Below are 17,495 nucleotides of genomic sequence, written 5' to 3'. Positions count from 1 at the left end.
TAGTGATGGCAAGCCTCTATGTGCTTTCATTATAAGTTGTGTGGCGTAATGATATAAGGCTAAATATATATAAATCCCTTGTATATTTAATATAATATTTTATTAGTTTTCGTTCGGTTTTTATTAGAATTTGTATATTACTAATTCATTTGAATATTTTAGGTTCCTGGTTACAATCATGTCAAAAAGAGGGCAAAAATAAGTAAAGTGGGAGAAGACCCGTCGCGCGGCACTTTGGGCTCAGTTTTCTAGAATATTCTATAAATATTAAGTCTATAGGCTAAGATTTCTAGAATCTTCTACAAGTATTAAATTTATGGGCTCAGATTTCCAGAATCTTCTACTAATTTTAAGTTTATGGGCCTTGAAAGTCTATATAAACACCCATAAACTTAACCCTAATCATAACCTGAATAATCTGAAGCCACCAACCATTTGGGACGAAATTGGGAGCTCTAGAAGTGATCTTTTGGAGGTTTTGGAGGCTTGGAATCATACGGTGGTGAGCATATTAATCAAGAACGAAGACCACGGGTTTTATCACCTTTAATCTTTCGTTTCCTTTATTTTTCACCATGAATTCCTTTATTATTGTTTTGTTTGATTTTACCATGCTAGGCTAAACTATATAGACTGCCTAGGCTTATGATGAACCTTTGTTGATATTTGATTTTGACTTGGGATTTATTTATCGTTATGGTTTTATGAACTATTAAAAGGTTTAATTATATTAAATTGATGCATATGCGTGCTTAGGATTGTTTGTTGAGTTTTATTATTCCATAGTTGCCTTGATTATTGTTTGTCATTATGATAGGTTTCTATTAGGTCATCTACTTTGTGTTTTTGACTATTTTATGATTGATTTCGAATAAGATCATAGGAATAATATTATTTAATTAAATAAACCTAAGTGTGCTGCTAACCTATATAGTTGTAAGGTGCTAGGTTATTGATAGGTCTTTGTTGATCAGGATTGCTAGATTTAGTTCTTCGTAAGGAGTCCGTCTAGGTTTGATTGATTAACTTTGTCTGTCGAGTCAATAGAATATATTAGACTGCCTTTGATTTCCGCGCTGTAAGGTAGGATTTCGCATAAAGGAACTAGTTTGTAATTAATTAGGTGACCATAAGGAAACTTGATTTTTAATACTGGTGTGCATTAAAACTTATTAGAAATCCATAGGTGTCTCTTGAGAAGGGTCAGGGGTCCTGTTCGGGTTTTCTCTTAAGCGTCTATTTTACGATCCCAGTTTCATAACTAAGTATTCTCCCGGTTAATTAATAACTGAAACTTCGGGGATTCTAGCCTAGGTGGTTGTTTGTCATCATCTGAATTAAGTACAAGTTCTAAGTTTAGTCGTCTTTAGTTTCCTTAATTAGTTTAAATTAGTTTAAAATTAGTTTATTAGTAAAACCCCCTTAAAAAAATAATAAATATATAGCCGTGTCTGTAGTTGAGTCTAATTAGCTAGTAAACGTAATTTAAAGAGTCTCGTGGGTTCGATATCCGGACTTACTTAGCTGTACTAGAGTCGACCGGCTCACTTGCCGGTTAGTAGTTTATTTAAGTTTAAGAGTCTAGAATTTATTATTTAGTGTCTAGATTAGCGTGTTTTTATATAACTACTTTTAGCACATCACGTAAGTACTAGCGAGGGCAAGCCTCTACGTGCTTTCGTGTATAAGTTGTGTATCTTAAGTGCTAGTAAGGGCAAGCCTCTACGTGCTTTCGTGTGTTAGGACTTAAGTATAAGAAAAAGCAAACCTTTACGTACTTACAGTGCAAGTAAGATGTCATGTTGGTATGTACCGTAAGATGAGTAAATCGTATCATTTATATATATATGAGTATGTCAAAAGTGAAGAATTATTATGTGGTGTATAAAGTAGAATCGTAAACTAGAACTCACTCAGCGTAACTGACTTTTATTATGCACCCAGGTAGTTGATTAAAGAAAGTAAAGGAGCTTGGAGTGCACGCAACGTTATCCACACGGTGTCGGCATCCAAAGAGTTGTTTAGAAAGAAAGTTTATATACATATACATATACACATATATATATATATATGTGTGTGTGTAGTTTTATTCCGCAAAAGTTTTTGTAAACTCTGATATTTAAGTTATGTTTAAGCGCAAATCCAACTTTTAGTAAGGTGCCCGAGTTTAGGGCCTTACAAGATTTTAGCACCCCCCCCCCCCCCCCTCGCCAAATAAAAAAAGTAATAATCATCCATCTTTGATTTCGACATTCAAACCCAGTATAGAGTTTTAAGAAAATCAAGGTTAGATTTGTTTAATTGTTTATGTCTATCATTTATTATTTATGTCTATGTTTGATTATAATTATATGTTTATGTTTAAAATTATGTATAGAATTATATGTTTATGTTTAGAATTATGTGTTGATTGTGTTGAATTTGTACATTTAAATGTTATTGGCGATCTTTTTAAAAGAAAGTTGACCAATAATGACATTGTAATTTTTTATGTGACCCGATCCGACGGGACATGTCCCGATCCAAAAAATTTTAAAGCCGGATAATAACAAATCCAAGTACTAAAAGATTCTGAACCCGTAGAAAAAGGTCCAGGCTTCACCTCTGAGCGCTATTACTGTGTAGGGCTGAGTACGGTTCGGTTCGGTTATTAGGCAAAACCCAAACCAAAACCGAAGTAATCGGTTGTTTGAATATGCAAAACCGTTCGGTTTTCAGTTTTCCAGTTTTTCGGTTTTCGGTTAATTTCGGTTTCGGTTCGGTTATTTTCGGTTTCTTTTCAATTATGGGTTGACATTGGAAAAAAATTAAAAAATGAAAATGCATATTTTAACCTTGTATAAGAACGTGTCAGAATACCACAATCCACATATATATTGAATTCAAAAAAACAAAAATAGGCACGTGTTACTTGGAACTATACGAATACAAAGTTACTAAATAGAGTTTAAAAATTAAAAAACATTAAATGTTTACTCCCAATCTTCATTCATCATCTTATATATTTGTCTTAGTAGTTTAGTCCATTCCTCATAATCTTGATAATCCTTATCATCATCAATCGGTTCGGTTCGGTTTTTTCGGTTTTTTAAAAATTGATAACCGAATCGAAACCGAAATTTCGGTTTTTCAAAAAAACAAAAAATTAACCGTGGGTTAATGCTTCGGTTCGGTTTTTTTCAATACGGTTTTTCGATTTATTCGGTTTCGATTCGGTTAATTCAGTTTTCTACCTAACCCTATTACCACGTGACTTTATAAAGGTTATTATAGACCGAAAGATAGCACAAAATATCTCAATAGATATTAGTGGGCTATATATTGTTATTCATGCAATTATATGCTTGAAAGAGACTACCACGTATGGCCCAACGCTCCTAAGCGATTTTAGTTTTACAAAACCATAGGTGCACAATATATTGATAATACCATAAATTTGCTTAAAGTATGGAGTTTTTTTTCTTTTCTTTTTTCTATTTTAGTTTATAATTTGTAACGAAGATGTACTTGCGAACATCTTCTTGGTCGGGCAAGATCACGTGTATTTGTGCCTAACCACCGTTAAAGTTATTTTTGTTGATCAGTCACTCTTTATAAGTGTTAAATGTTCGGTTTGACCACCTTAATTTACTATAATGGGAAGATGTAGATACTTGACAAGAAGAAATATGAAATTAATGAAGAAGCTGTAAGCGGTTTGGAAGAGAAAAAAGAATTACGTGGAGTCATGCAAGCCATGATAAACACAAGAGGATGCTAATGTTGTGTATCATGTATTTAGAATATGAATACATGATACACAGCACTATAATTAAGTACGTAATTATTAAACTTTAAAGACCAATGACGTAATAGAAGTCAAGCATATGAATCAACCAAGCAATTAACTACAAAAATACACTTTCGATTTTTTTTTTTTTTTGAGACCCAAATATTTTCCGTAATGAAATTGTTAATGAGTTTTAATTTTTTAAATACATCAATTTCCGTAGTGAAATTGCAACGAAATTTAATGTTATCAACTCATAATTCAAAGAGATGCTAACAAATCAACATGCAATTTAATGTTATCAACTCATAATTCAAAGAGATGCTAACAAATCAACATGCAATTTAATGCTACCTTCCATATGTATTTATTTTAAACGGCCAAAGAATCCTTCATATCATGAGCTGTACTGGCTAAATACATTATACAGGGATGCACTCGTCTTTCCATCCGGAGAAAAAACCCTCACCTACGGCCAACGTTCGTGAACAATTGCCCGAAGTCACGATAGTGTAATGAGATAAAACTCGTTCAGTTTAAGGATCCAACTAGTGAAAACCACCTACTCGCCTAATCTCCCATCATCACCTTGGTGCCTCAGAAGCTAAATGTTGGGTGTAGGAATTGAACCCTGATCACATAAAACACCAAGTCTCTCCTCTTAATAAATATTCGTGAAAAAAGAAAGACCTATTATGAGGAGTAATCATAAATAGTATCTACAAACCTCTTTGGTTCCAGATATGTGTGGTTTAGGTCAAGAGGTGAGCAATAATTAAACTGAAAACCGACTAAACAAAACTTGTTGGACTTAATTCCTGTCCTTGATCGAGTCAATAAGACGAGTTAGGCCGAACTGGAATAATGGGGCGGTTCATGTTCGGTCCGTTTTGAGTTTACAAATGAAACTAATTAATTCATTAACTCGAACGTCACACGCTCGTTTTATCTTTTATATATCGATCCCCATTTAAGTGGTGTTGTCTCAATATAAGCAGACACAAGATTGAACACTAAAACACAAACAAGAGAAATGGATCAACTTCTATTTCTATTTCTCTCATTCATTATCATCCTCTTCTTCCTCCTCCATGCCATTGACCTCCACCGAAAACGGAGGCTACCGCCCGGCCCTCCCGGCCTCCCTATCATCGGCAACCTCCTTGACCTTGGCCCTAAGCCACACGAGTCCCTAGACAAACTCTCCAAAAAGCACGGCCCACTTATGACCATCCGACTGGGACGCATCACCAGCGTGGTGGCATCTACCCCTGACGCCGCTAGAGAAATCCTCCAACGCAATGACGAGGCATGCTCTGGTCGTGTTATCCCAGACGCAGTCTCCTGTCTACCTGACAATGACGTGGCAGTTGCATGGATTCCAGCAAACGAATCGTGGCGAACCATTAGAAAAGCTCTTAACACTCATTTAACTCATCAACACAAACTCGACACCCTTCGCCAACTTCGGCAGAAGGTGATGGAGGGAGTGCTAGACTTTCTTCGCCAGAAGAAAGCGGGCATAGAGATTGAAAAGCTGGCATTCGCGGTGGCGTTGAATATGATGTCTAACACTTGCATGTCACAAAATGTGGCCAACTATGAGCCTGATGATTTTCCGGTGTTGAAGCCGTGGGACCCGCAGAACATACGGCGAGACGCCAAGGCGGCTTATGAGTGGTTGGATAATGTGGCAGATGGTTACATAAGTGAGAGGCTAATGCATAGAGAATCAAAGCTTCAAAGGTTTGGTGATATGTTGGATTCATTGCTGGATTATAGTGAAGCTAATGAAGCTGAGTTTACTGTCAAACACATCAAGATTTTACTTATGGTAATTACTCTTTTTAGCAAATATTTAATAAATTTATTTGGTGTCAAATATAGTTCGTTACGGTCACAAAAAATAACTATTACCCACAGAGAATATTTTGTTATTTTCAAAGTATCATAAAAACCTATGCAGTTAATGCGGTAAAAAATCGGTTAGCGGTCAAGGCCGCTATTTGAAATATAGGTTATCACACTGAGATAGCGGTGAGAAAGCGTTAATTTTAATATAATGCATCACACATACACACACACATATATATATATATAGGCAAAGTATAGAATGAAAACTCATTTGAGTTGTGAAAACCCTATGTAACATCGTTTTTTTTTGTTACATGTAATATATGTTGTTACATTTAATACAAAACATCGAAAACATAAAAAAAATGTTTTGCTATTTTTTTATATTTTTTTACTAATTTTTATATATGTTTTCAGGAGAGAGAAAATGTAAATTAACTTTTATATTTTTTTATTAACTTTAATTGTGGACCACAAGATTTAATATTTAATTAAAAACATGTGATTGAGAATGAGTTTCTAGAGTTTTCACAACTCAAGTGGGTTTTTATATATATAGGGGAGAGATTTTTTGAGAACCATGTTGAGTTTTAAGAACTTAAGAACTCCATTCTAGGCCACACATTTAATTAAATTGATTGGAATATGTGGTTGAGATTAAATCTGGTAAAAAAGTCAAAGTAGGAGAGAGAATAAAGATGTAACTGATTACACTAACTTTTACGTCTGTTACACGTGTAAAAAGTCGACTTGGTGCGTAAAAAATTCTGTAATTTTTTTACGTCTATGTAACCTACATATATTACGCATGTGTAAAAAGAATTCGAAAAAAAAATCGTTACACTGAGTTCTTTCGAGTTCTTAAAGCTCAAATGGGTTCTCATTTAAAATCTCCCTATATATATATATATATATTTGAGAACTATATTGAATTTAAGAACTTAGAGCATTCTCAGCCCGTTCCCTAAAAGTATATGTGAGGAAGATTTGTAATTATATAATATGTCTATGAGTGGTTGTGAGTAGATGAGAGAGAAAATGTTATAGGGGAAAGTTAAATTTGAGATTTCACTGTTCATACCGTATAATTTTTTAATATTTTCTAAAAGTGGTTGTGAGTGAAGGAAAGAGAAACTATAATGATAAAGGTATAAAAAGTATTATTTAATTAAACAGGAGAGAGAAAAAACGGTGATTTTTATTGTAGTTATATAATATATATGGATATAGGGTAGGGAATGTGCTGGGAATGCTCTTAAGAACTACATTCTTGGCAATACATTTAATTAAATGGATTAGATTATATGGTTGATATTAAATCTGATTAAAAAGTCAAAGTAGGAGAGAGACAAAGATGTAAGTGGTTACACTAACATTTGCGTCCGTTACACATATGTAAAAAGTTGACTCGGTACGTAAAAAATTCTGTAATTTTTTTACGTAGATGTAACCTACATATATTACGTATGTGTAAAAAAATTTCAAAAACAAAATTGTTACATTGAGTTCTTTCGAGTTCTTAAAACTCAAAGCGATTCTCATTTGAAATCTCCCATATATATATATATATATATATATATATATATAAAGAACAAAGTTGGTGTCACAAAACTAATATAGGTTCTAGGATTTTTATATATATAAGATACTTGTGCAACTAAAACAATTAAGTGATTACTTCTGGTCCGTTGGCTTTTGGTGATGCTGTTAAGTTGGTGTTTTCATGATTTTCCCATGAAAATGTATTTTTCAATTTTTTTTTCCATTTGCATCATTATTGGGCCATCAAACTTTAAAAACATGTCTTGAATAACATAAATTTAAATTATTTATAAAGCATGTTTATTATAAATCAACTCTTAAAATGTCTGTGTTTTACCAACCGAATTTTCTTTTTTTCTAGATTCTTAATGTACATTTTGTTTTTTGTTTTTATCGAATTCGTGTCGTCTCACCACCACAACATCTAGGCCTGACAATGCTCGGCTTTCACCGACTCACCGCGCAATGTTCAGTATCGACAACGCTCAGGTTTTACCGAACTTCATTTTAGTTCCAGTGTCGTACAAATGTAAACGAAATCGACAAAATTTGTGTTGACCCACTGCTGAGAAGCTCGAATTTTTACTAGCGCCTTGGTTTTACCAACTCACCACCACAACTCCCGAATACGAGTCGATTCGTCGTTTCATTGATCAAGTTTTACCAACGACCTGGTTTACCGACCGAATAAACATTGTTTTAAATATGTTAACAAGAAAATTTTAATATGTCATACAAGTGTCGTTGAGTCACTGCCTCAGCGTCTGGGCCCGACCGACGTCACCCAGTGGCTCACCTTAATTTTTATTTATTTTTTGGTTTTATTTTGTTTTAGTTCCAGTACCATAACAAACGTAGTCATTACCGACTAAATTCGCGTTGACTCGCTGTTGTCGTCCGGGACCAACCGACGCCACCCCATTGGCCTACCTCAAGTTTTATTTTTGTTTTTTGTTTCCAATTTATTTTAGTTCAAATACCGTAACGAACGTACCTAATATTGACTAAATTCGCGTTGACTCGCCATTGGATACCCGAGTTTATCAATCAATTTTATCACGCATCGCGTGGGTAATTCACTAGTTAATAGTAATATCAAAAGTAAAAAACACAAAAGTATCAATAACTGAAACATGATTCAATCATAAGCAATAAAATCTTCCTCCGAGTCTACATCAACCAAGGAATCGTTGGTAGACGAAAGAGCGAGAACATGACTTTTCTAGGGTTTGGATAAAAAAATTGGTTATAAACAAATAAAAGATCAAATTTGAAGTTTGAGCTATTTTGGTCTTTTCTTAATTTAGCCCAAATATACAAACCTTGAAAATCAATGCTATGACCACTATCCTAGGAATAAAAGGTCAGTCAAATAGCGGTCAATAGCGCCGCTAATAGCGATTCCGCTATTCTAGACCGCTATTGGCACCCCTATTTCGCAAAGGTCCGCTAATTACTATCCCACCACTATTGACTGCATAGATAAAAAGGTTATTGTTGTCATAATTCTATGCATATCATTTTGATAAGCAATATCACCAGAAAAATAGTTTCTGTAATGAAAGACTGTAACTCGTTTAAATTGTAAACTTTCTTCAATATTATAATTACAATATTAGAACCTGTCAATCAGCAACATGATACTTAATTATAGGACTTGTTTCTAGCTGGAACGGAAACTACTGCGAACACAATAGAATGGGCAATGACTGAACTGTTAGTTAACCCTGATATGTTCTCAAGAGTGCGTAAAGAAGTCGCCACAATAGTGGAAGAAGATGGGCAAATTCAAGAAGCCAAAATACTTGGCTTGCCTTATCTACAAGCTGTGATCAAAGAAACAATGCGACTTCATTTATCTGCGCCTTTACTAGTGCCTCACAAAACCAAAACCGACGTTAAACTAGGTAAATATAATGTGCCAAAAAACACACAAATTTTGGTGAACGCATGGGCCATGGCACGAGATCCTAGGTATTGGGGAAAAACCGTTAGTGTTCAAGCCAGAGAGATTTTTAGAAAACGAGATCGACTACAAGGGTCAAAATTTTGAATTCATACCTTTTGGATCAGGTAGGAGGATGTGTCCTGGAATACCCTTGGCTCAAAGGGTTGTTAGTTTAATGGTGGCATCGTTTGTGTATCATTTTGATTGGAAGTTGCCTCATGCTAGAGAAGAAATGGATATGAACGACTCTTTTGGTCTTACGCTGATTAAAGCAGCACCTCTTGTTGCTACTCCTACTCCGGTCATACAAAGTGCATAAATTAAAAAATGAAGTCGATACTTTTGCTATTATTCAATTATGTTATACCATCTTTATATATATATATATGATTAGGATGATACGAGAATCATTTTGAAATTAAGAACTTTGAAAACCATTTTGGACAAAAAAAAAACACGAAAATAAAAAAAGTAAAAAAATCAAGAAGTTTTTAATTTTTCATCCCGGCTTCATAAAAAAAAGATTAAAAAATATCGGTTTAGCAAAATTATATACATATGTATAATACTTATTTTTAAATTTTATATATGTTATTCTTTATACACATATGTATAAATTAAGATAAATGATAATGTACATATGTGTATATTATTATGTAAATGGATATTAAATAAAAATATGCATATGTGTATAATTAGGTTTTTTTTATGAAACCGGGATGGAAATTGGAAATTGATAATTTTTGGTTTTTTTACTTTTTGAAATTTTTGTTTTTTTTTCTTAATTTTTTTTAATATTTTTTTTTTAAAAGTTTTTTTGTGATCCAAAATGATTCTTAAATTTGTCAATCTCAAAAAGTTCTTTTAGGATTCTTACCGTTATATATATAAGGGTAGTAATAACAAATACACCTTGAGTGTAATGATAAAGTTGTAACAGTTTATATATTATTATTAAGTATTAATAAGTGTTTGTTGTTGATATTATGCATAGCAACTTGTATGTACTCATTGTCTTTATTTTGTTATACAACATTTTTATCTATTATTGGATTGAACCCTAAGAGCACCCACAACCTTTCGTTTGTGGATGCTCGTTCGTCCATGTGTGACAGCCAACAAATGAGAGGAGTTAAACGACCAGCGTTGTGGGCATTCGTCTAAGGCGGTGGGTTTGGGACTTCAAACGGTAGATGGTTGGGGAAGTCGGGCCACCCCCTTCTCTCTCTCTCTCTCTCTCATATATATATATATATATACTAGCTTTAGAGCCCGTGTAACACACGAGATGATCCAAATAATAAAGTTATAAATAAAGCACATAAGTATATATTGTATATGAAAAAATGATTACATCTATGCTTATATCTACAGTATGTGTATATAAATTGATTTTATTTATGTCAGAAATGAAATTTTTCAAAAAAATAAACTTAATAAAAAATAATAATAATAATAATGCAAGTGTAAAAACATACCTGAGAACAGTCTATCTATCGGAAATTTGATTCTCATTATCATTTATATATATATATGGTTATGAACCAATTTCAAAAAAGACTTTTCATACAATAATAGTTTTAAGCTACACCATGAAAACGATTTTTATAATTTTGAAGGAGCTTCTTGATTTTGCCATAATGACGTACAACACATAAAAATAAAACGTTAACATGTTCAATTTTGTGAACATAATTTTGTATGACATTTCACACACTACATTTTAATCACCAAGGAAAAGTCAACGCTGACACAGATTGTTCAAAATTGATAAAAGTTAGAAGGATTGATAGGCCTGGAGGTAGCATGTCGAAAGTGTTTGTCGTCTTTTCCTAAATTTTATTTGTTGTGGGTAAAATAGTCAATTAGCCAAATCCTAAATCTTTTATTATTTCCAAAAATGTCATTGAAAATAAATTCGAAACCTAAATCACGTTTAAAATTCTAACTTTCATTTTTTTACATTTTCAAGTCAAAACTTTTAGCCCGTAACAAATTTGATGATAAATCTACTTGCATTCTTAAACTTTTAAAAATACGCATATTACCTCTTTTTGACCTGTAACAATCAAATTTAAGTTTTACAAAAAATCTGAAACAATCATTGATAAAAAAAAATTGAGAAACTAACTATGATAAACTTTATTGTATATAAAAGTGAATGGTATATATTATTACAGTTTAACATATATATAGTTTAGTAAATTAATTGAAAAAATAAATGGATAGATTTAAATAATTTATAATTTATAAGAATATTTATTTTTGTAAAAATGTATAATATATATAATAAAATAAAGTTTAAAGAAAAGTGAATAATTTAATCATGTTATATATATAATATATATGGAGTGTAAAAGGAAAGTAAATAATTATTGATCTATGACATAGTTATTAGTTTGGAGGGAAAAAAGTTATTAGGCTTAACCACAAACTGACACGTGTCCACAATTATTTTACTTTATTAGAATAACTAGTTTTAGAGTCCGTGTTACACACGAGATAATTATAAATTATAAAATTATAATTAAAACAAATAATTACATGGCGTATATGAAAAAAATTGTATTACATCTATGCTTGTATCTATACAATGTGTACATAAATTGATTTTATTTATATCACAAAATGGTTTTTTAAATAAACTTAATAAAATGTCCGTGCAAAATCGTCCCCGAGAATGCTTCTTGAGTTCTTTATTGAAAAATTCATTCTCGGTGTCATATATGTATAATTGAAAGAATTGTGGTTATGAACCAATTTCGAAAATAAAACTTCTCATACGATAGTAGTTCTAACCATTCAGCCTAAATACAAAAGAGGTGTTACCTTTATTGATATATTTATCAATTTACCACTCATCAAAAGAAAGTAGGATATTAAATTGTAACAATAGATGTTCTTCAAGAACTATGTTTTTCTGAGCTACACCATAAAAAAGATTTTGATAAGTTTCAGAGGGCTTCTCGACTTTGTCATAATGACAACATAAAAAACAACATGTTAACCCGTTCAATTTTGTGAATATTTTGTTTCATTTGAGCATAGTTTTGCATGATATGCTTCCCATACAACGTTCTGATCACCATTGAAGGAAAAATTAATGTTGATATAAATATTTAAAATTTGATAAAAGTTAGAAGCATTGATAGGCATGGGGGTGACATGTCGAAAGTGTTCGCAATCTTTTCTTAAGTTTTAATAGTTGAGGGAAAAATAGGCAATTTGCCAAATCCCGAACCTTTTGATTATTTCAAAAAATGCCCTTAAAAATAAACTTGAAATCCGAATCATGTTTAAAATTCTAACTTTCATACTTTTGACATTTTAAAGTCAACACTTTGAACCCATAACAAATTTGACGATAAATCTATTTCGCATTCTCAAACTTTTAAAAATACTCAAAATTTTTATTTTTGACCCGTAACAAAATTTGACCTAAATGTAGTTAACTTGTACTAAACAATCTATTTATCAACTTTTGACCCATAAAATCAAATTTAACTTCCACAAAAAAACCCAAAACAATTTTCATTTGAGAAACATGATTTATTGTTGATTTTTGGAATTCACCAAGTATTTTAAAATATATTGTAAAATAGTATGTTAATATTTATATTTATAAAAATATATAGATATTATATAAATATAGTGTAAAAGGAAAGTGAATAATTATTGATTTATTACATATATTAGGGTATATTAATTTTGGAGGGGAAAAAATTGTGAGAATTAACAAAAACATGACAAGTGTCTCCATTTATTTTACTTTATTAGAATAGGTAGATATGTATGTATGTGTGTGTGTGTGTGTGTGTGTGTGTGTATTGAGAGAGAGGATAGGGTTATTGTAAGAATAGATGGTTTCTTAAAAAGTCTAGGAATAGATCACGGTATTTGGATCAAAGTGATTAATGGTTTAGATCTATAGTATATGAAAATCCATATAATGTCCTATTTAAAAAGTATACTGTCTTATTTACATGGAACACTTTATTTTAAGTTTTGGGATATTGATCTTAGATACTCCCAAGTTTCACCTGTTGCCTAATACCACTCCCAACTTTCGATTTATTAGCCATCACTCCCAAATTTCACCCTATTTGTTTCGTGCACTCTCAAACTTAACGAACCCTAACTCTGTTAGTTTTTCTTTTGCTAACTTGGCATTTTTTTAGTGATGTGGCATGCCATCTTTAAAACTTGTGGATCCCACAACACCACTTCATTGTTCTTCTATCAAACCCAAACTTCATTACCACACCATCCAACCAACCACCACCCACCTTCACCCCTCCCTGTTTTTTCCCGCCACCCGCCGCACATCTTGGAGCTGCCGCCACCCATCAAACCATTTCCCGTCATTTCCCTTTCTTTTTAACCCTAAATCTTCAAATCAATTCACATTTTCTCAAACTCCTTGTAACTGTTATAAATCTTTACACGACTCACACCACCAGATTATTTTCTCAAACTCCTTCAGTATCATCTAACATTAATGGTTCAACTATATCACTTAAAATTTCAGCTCCCACTCTCGAAGTTAGACTAGAGAAATTTGAGCGATTCATCGTTGAATGACTTCTCGGTTACATTTAACTTTCTATTTTCACCCTTCGATCTGTAAATTACATTCATCTATGCAAAATGTGTAGATAGATTCATGAAATATCATGTTGGTCCCCCAACACTGAATCCGACAAACGAACGGATTTTGTTCTTGATAAACGATCGAGACGGGTGCGGTAAATCAAACGATCGAGTAAATAATAAACGAATAATATAATAATAAACAATCTCATTATCGGTTGCAAAAGATTATATATATAATAAACGAACCGACCCTACCCAAGGTAAGCTCCCATTGGGTGGATGATTTATACCATAAGAAAACACACATAAAAACTAACAATGAAGCCATATTTATAGCTAAAACCAAACATTCTAGAAGATCTCCTCTCCGTTGAAACTAAGCGCGTGCACCGAAGCACTCGTCTCGTATTCGGATATCTCGTCCACTTTAATTATTTTCCTGACCATAATATATTTAACGAGTTTCATTCTTTTGATATCGTAAGTCACATTTTTTTTTTTTGCCTTACATACTGCATTTCTTATTACATGGTTAGGGTTTCACATTAGCTGGGTTATGAAATTGGGGATTTGGAAAGTGTAAATTGAAGACCGGTAATCTAATTCGAACTGCTAAGATGGGTGGCGGCGGCTCCAAGGGGTGCGGCGGTGGCTGGAAAATAGGGAGGGGTGGAGGTGGTGGTTCGTTAGTTGGTGTGGTAATGAAGTTAGGGTTTGATAGAAGAAAGATGAAGTGGTTTTGTGGGACCCACATGTTTTAAAGAAAAGGCCACATCACTCAAAAATGTCACGTTAGCAAAAAAAACTAAAGGAGTTAGCTCTCGTTAAGTTCAAGAGTACGAAAAACAAATAGGGTGAAAGTTGGGAGTGGTAGGTAACAAATCAAAAGTTGAGAGTGATATTAGTGAACACGAGAAACCTACATTGGCAGATTCAGGAATTTTTTTCAGGTGGTGCACTACTTTTAAATGTTTCAATTTCATAGAGTCGGGTATGAAAAATACCGAGTCGGTTCGATGGTTCGGGCAAAGTTCATTACATAATAAAATTACGATAAAATAATAAAAAAAGACACCGTCATTAGAAAGTAAAAGACACATAATATAAATACAATAGTCTTTACGAATTAAAAAAATACTTATAGTTGTTCCCTACGAGTCTTTATCTTTTGAAATGTTCTATTCGTACTTTGAGAATTAAGATCGGAAAATTGTTCCAAAAAATTATTGCTCTCTCTTCTAGTTCTTGGAGCCTAACCCACTCTACGGGGTCTCTAATAGAACTAAAATTTATAACTAAAACTAAAAAACTAACAAGTAATAAACTAAATCAAAAATTTAATAAATAACTTAACAATTAACAACATTAAGAATAACTAAATATTTAACAAATGAATCTGAACTTACATTCACAATGGGAGGATTCAAGGAAGAGTAGGCCAGAGGAAGAAGCAACGGACCAACGATGCCACGATGGTGTGTGGTTGGCCGGAAAAGAAAAGCAGCAGTGGTGGTCGGGTAGTGGTGTGATGTGAGTGCGTGAGTATAAAGAGGGGAGAGTGAGAGAGGCAGGCGCTATGTAACTTTGTGTTTATACAACCCTAATTGATATAAGGTTGATATTTAAAAAAAAAAGTTCAAAAAGTTCACTATTAGAAGGAATCAAACCCGTGATATTCAGTTTACAAAACCAACAACTTACCAACTAGACGATCACTTGTATTATAAATAGGGTGGGTTCCTTCCTAATTTATAAGGCGGGTCCTTCTTATATTTTCTATATATCATACACTATTATTTCGAAACTCGGATGGTTCCAGGAAACCACCCATTTAATATGTGGATCCGTCGTTGGAAACCTAAAGTATTATAAACTAATATCCCTAATAATAATAATAATAATAATAATCTTTCTTATTTTAAATTATGGAAAATACATCAGTATGGTTTTGAACTATGTTTCTTAGTTAAAACGAACCTGCACAAACAACTGATATGATAAGAGAACCATTTAACAAACAACAGAATAGCCACCCGGCCATAATTTTAATCTTGTTTTCATTTGAAAATATCTAAAATAAATCAATATCTCAGACCTAATACCATTCTGCAACACCAACTTTCACTTTACTGTATATAGATAATGCGCTAGAATTTGAATTCTAATTACAACATCATAAAATATATATTATTTTATGAATTTTCTAAAACATGTTTTAAGTTTTAGGATTATATAATTTAGATGACAATATATGTATAGAAAACCATTTCCGTTGTTCGATAATTTTGTGGATTGCTTAAACATATAAAATTTTAAATCAATAAAATATATTCTAGAGACTCTATTATAACATTGTGTCGGTTTATATTATCATGTACTAGCTTTTGAACCCGTGTATTACACGAGATTTGTCAAATGATCGAAATTTAAGTATTTAATCATACGTAATTTAGGATTTCTTTAAATTTATAGATTAATTTTAATATTATCAAACAACTTCAAATGATACATATTTAAATTTTACATTTTCTTAAGATTGAAATAATGTTTTAAGATGCCTAAAATAAAATATTGATGATTGCATAAACATAATATTAAAGATATTTTATATGATAAATACGAATGTAAGTTAAATAGTGTATTAATTATAAATATTTTATTTATTTAACAAAATTTGAAGTACACACATAATTAAATATCTATTATAAACATAGATCACAACTTATTATACAATAATAGCTCGCAAATCATTATATAACTAATTTAATAATTCACTGTTTGATTTTAAACTTATTATAGTTATTATTCAATAGTTCATATGTTTTTTTAAATCATGGTCAAAGTTTTTATATCTAATGGTAAAATTAGATGTAGCGGGTTAGTAAACGTTAGTATAATTTAAATTACATTAAATAGCTTTTTTTCATATGGGTTATAACTTACAACTAATTGGTCATATCAATTAAACTCATGGCATATGGATAGCATGAATTAAGGAGAGTAAATATTAGAAATTATGAGAGAAATTAAAATTAAAATTGAATGTGGTTAAAACATATCATTCTCATTATTTTTGTTTATTAGTACAGATAGATTACTAAAATATGTGTGCATTATAAACCATAAATGCTCCATAATTTACTAATAATTGAAGTCGACTATCATATCCCACTTGCCATTTTTAATTGACAAATTATGCAGCTATGGATGTTCCAAACTTCCAACAATATCAATAATAATGGTTCATTATTTCATTTATTTGGGTTGCAGCCATCACAGTCACCCCCATGTTCTTACAATACTTACAAAACGATTTAAAGCCGTTACGTAAACTAGATTCGACCCATTTCAAAGAGATCGACCCACGTCATAATTTTCGAGCTATTTAATCTCACCTAACCTTCACCACTGTTTTTCGTTTCTTTTGCATAACCAACTGATGGAAATTAGTGTAGGAACGAGATCAGATGACGAACCGAACCTGGATAATTTGATAGATCGTGATATAGACGCTTTCCTAAATTAACAATCGACCCTGATTGCCTAGGTTACACGAAATTTTAATATGGGATAATCTATAGATCAAACACAATTTTGATTCAACGAATTTGAAAATGTATGATATATTTCTTGTTCCTTGAGAATGCTCTGGAATTTTAATATGGGATGATCTATATATCAAACACAACTTTGATTCAACGAATTTAAAAATGTATGATATATTTCTTGTTCCTTAATGCTCTGGAATTTTAATCCTAGACGCGTTATCTTCTATTTCTTTCATAGCTA

The 17,495-nt window shown here is 32.0% G+C and overlaps 1 pseudogene; it reads left to right on the top strand.

Moving 5' to 3' along the window:
• Positions 1-4,802: 4,802 nt before the first annotated feature.
• LOC143572338 (cytochrome P450 76T24-like) lies at positions 4,803-9,432 on the top strand (annotated as a pseudogene).
• The last annotated feature ends 8,063 nt before the right edge of the window (positions 9,433-17,495 follow it).

This window comes from Bidens hawaiensis, unplaced genomic scaffold (genome assembly GCF_021521415.1).
Source record: "Bidens hawaiensis isolate Kalapana, Puna unplaced genomic scaffold, B.hawaiensis_p1.1 tig00025808_1, whole genome shotgun sequence".
NCBI classification, from domain to species: domain Eukaryota; kingdom Viridiplantae; phylum Streptophyta; class Magnoliopsida; order Asterales; family Asteraceae; genus Bidens; species Bidens hawaiensis.
The sequence above is the reverse complement of the archived record's forward strand: the minus strand, read 5'-3'. Positions and strand labels throughout refer to the sequence as shown.